The following is a 3301-nucleotide window of genomic DNA, read 5'->3' on the forward strand; positions in this document are numbered from 1 at the left end:
CGATTTCTTGACTGCTGGTATCAAAGGTGTTAATTGTGGATACAATTAAGATAACATAATTAACAATTTCAATCACTTCTCCATCTATCAGAATGTTGCCTACTGGCCTGGTAGTGAGGCCTTTTGTTTTCTTTATGTTACAATGCAATTCATGTTGAAGGCTATAGTTCTTGATCTTTTGCAGCAAGCCCTTCAAGTTCTCCTCACTCTCAGCAAACAAGTGCGTATGTACACAAGCGAACAAGTCATGCTCATAATGCAGCTTACTGATGAGTCTTCCTCCAGTCCTAATGGCATATTCTGATTTATAAAATTTTTGTCTTGAATTATGTGTTTAGCACACATATTGATCAGGTACGAAGAAAGAACATAGCCTTTATACACATCTTTGTGATTTTAAACCATGCAGTGGCCCCTTGTTCTATTCACACAGTAACTTCTTGGTCTAAGTACAGGTTTCATATGAATACAATTAAGTGCTCTGGGATTCCCGTACTTCTCAATGTTATTTGTAATTTTTGTGATCCACACAGCCAAATGCCTTTACAGGATGAATAAAGTATAGATTTGCATCCTTCCGGTATTTTCTACTTTCTGCCAAGATCCATCTGACATCAGCAATGATATCCCTGGTGACATGACCTCTTCTAAAACCCACTTGAAATTCTGACACTTCTCTGTTGGCCTCTGGGACTTTTGAGAATATGAGGGTTAAAGCCTATCTTTTAAAAAACTGAAGGGATATTTATACTCTGGCCCTGTTAACTAACAAGGAACTATCTGGGAGTTAGAAATCTGAAGTCAGTTTTTGAATTGCTAAAAGCAATAGTTCCAGAAAGAAGCTAAATATAGCTATACGAATGATAAGTTATCAGAGTGGCTGAACATGTAGTATTCAAATCATTTCTCAATTATAATATTTAAATACAATCCTGTATCAACCAGAATGATGACAAATCATGAAGCTGTAATTTATGTTCACCAATTTAGAACCATACATTTAAGCAAATTCATTTACAGTAACAGTTCTACTAAAATGATTTGTCACAAAAGAACTATCAGTCAAATAATAATATGCATAGAGGTTATTTCAAAGAGGTATAACATATTATTCATTACTTATATAAATAGCATTTGCAGAGATGGAAAAATGATTACTATTCAACAGAATTCTTTTATTTTATTAGTTTAGTGTAATATTAAACTTAATTCCATAATCAATGTTTTGCCAGATATTTTATTGAAAGAGTTATTTTTAACATTGATTCTTAAAATTCTTTTTAGAGGATAAGCAAACATCTTAAAATATGATGTATTTAAGAAATTATACAACATGTTTCTTAGTTATTCCAAATGAACAATTTAATATTTACATTTTAATGTACATTTAACAGTAATATTAAGTTACACTGTGGTTGATATATAAACTAAATATATTACAAAATCCAAATCCAAATTATTTATCATATTTCCCTAATTACATATATCGTTTTTTATACATATATAGAAGACAATTCTACCAGCATACTTTGATAAAAAAATCTTCCTTTTCACTAAAAGAAATCTTAAAAATTCAGAAAATCTGTTAAAAAAAGCAATCATTGTAGTATATTTTCAAGCTATTTACTTTTTAAAAAATAATGCCATTTAAAAAAAATAATGCCATTTTTTAAAACATGGTTTTATTTTCCTATTAGTATATTTTTATTATGAAAATGTATTTAATATTCTTTTTATTATGAGAAACATTTTAAAAAGTGAATAATTTCTAAATTAATTTGTAGTCATTATGGGATGAGTAACTCATGTTAGGATAATGGTTGTAATAAAAAAATCAAACACACACACACAACCCTTCTTTCCATATTTTTTGATGTAATAGTGATAGCGAAGATGCTAGCTCAAAGTACTGAATTGTTCACATCTCAGTTTATATCACAAAAAGTAAAGTTTCTAATACTTATATTATGTGCCATTTTGTTGGAACTGACTCACAGCTAACCTTCCAGTAGGTTTTTAGAGGCAGTCAATCTCATAGGAGGGCATTGCTCATTTTTCTCTCTTGGAGTAGCTGGTGGATTTGAACCACATACCTCTGAGTTGGCAGTGTAACTCATTAGCAGTAGGACACCAGAACTTCCTTAATAAATATGTTGTTGTTGTTGTTGTTATTGTTATTGTTAAGTGCCATCGAGTCGTAGGCGACTTATAGTGACCCTATGAATGAAAGTCCTGGACACTTATATAACTTTCATCCTTTCTCCGGGTTCATAGCTTTTCCAGAGGCAAATAATTGTGGAGGTGGATGCCAGTCCTGCTTCCAAGCATGTCTTAATTGGGGAGCTCCACCAAACACTGTCCACCATGAGTAACCATTCTCACTTTTGACTCATTGTCACAGTGTTCAGCTTCATAACAACCATTAATTACCTCTGTACAGCAAGTGGACATACCAGTGTTATATGACCTAGAAGAATGTTTCACCAAAAAACAATTAAAAGCAGGACTGAGGGCCGCGAAGTAGAGTCACCCACCTTTGGCTTGGGAGCGTGACTTTTTGTCCCCTAGGCCAACTGCTCTCTCTCTATGCTGCTGCTGTTGTTGTTAAGTGCCATAGCAACCTTATTAACAAAAGACCTGGACATCTGTGTAATTTCTTCCTTTCTCCAGGTTCATAGGGTTTCCACAGGTGAGCTATTGTGGAAGTAGATGCCAGGCATAATCTACGAATAAAACTAGGATAAGGTGGGAATGGGAGTATTTTTAGAAGGCAAAGAATAAAAAAGTCTGTCTCAATATTAGTAAGCAAAATAATATTAAAGAGATGATGTGGGGATTATGAAAGCTGTTCTCCAATCTCCTTTTTCTGGGCTCCAATCAATGGCAAAGACTCTCTGACCATGATGCTCTGAAGGTGTAGTACAGAGGGAGCCAGGTGCTCACTCAAAGCCTGTGACTCTTGTGATTTTCAGAAAGGGGAAAGAGAGGAGCAGAGGAGAAAGATGGATAATTTAATATCATATAGTTTATAAGCTCAGAAATGCAATGAAGTTTCTATTTAGTTTGTTGGTTGGTCTTTTTTGTTTTTTGTTTTTGTTTTTTTTAAATTTTCAGTTGGTTTTGTTTTGGTTTTTATTCTTTTGGTATATGCAACTAGGGTACCCTTACAGGCAATGATAATGAAATTTTATGTAACACATAATGGGCATGTTGTCAGGAGGAATCAGTATTTCAAAAAAGGCATCTTATTTGGTAAAGGAGAAGACCAGAAAAGAATAAGGAAGACCCTCAACTAGATGGA

This window comes from Elephantulus edwardii, unplaced genomic scaffold (assembly GCF_000299155.1).
Source record: "Elephantulus edwardii isolate Elephantulus edwardi_28Jun2011 unplaced genomic scaffold, EleEdw1.0 scaffold00240, whole genome shotgun sequence".
In the NCBI taxonomy this organism is placed as follows: Eukaryota; Metazoa; Chordata; class Mammalia; order Macroscelidea; family Macroscelididae; genus Elephantulus; species Elephantulus edwardii.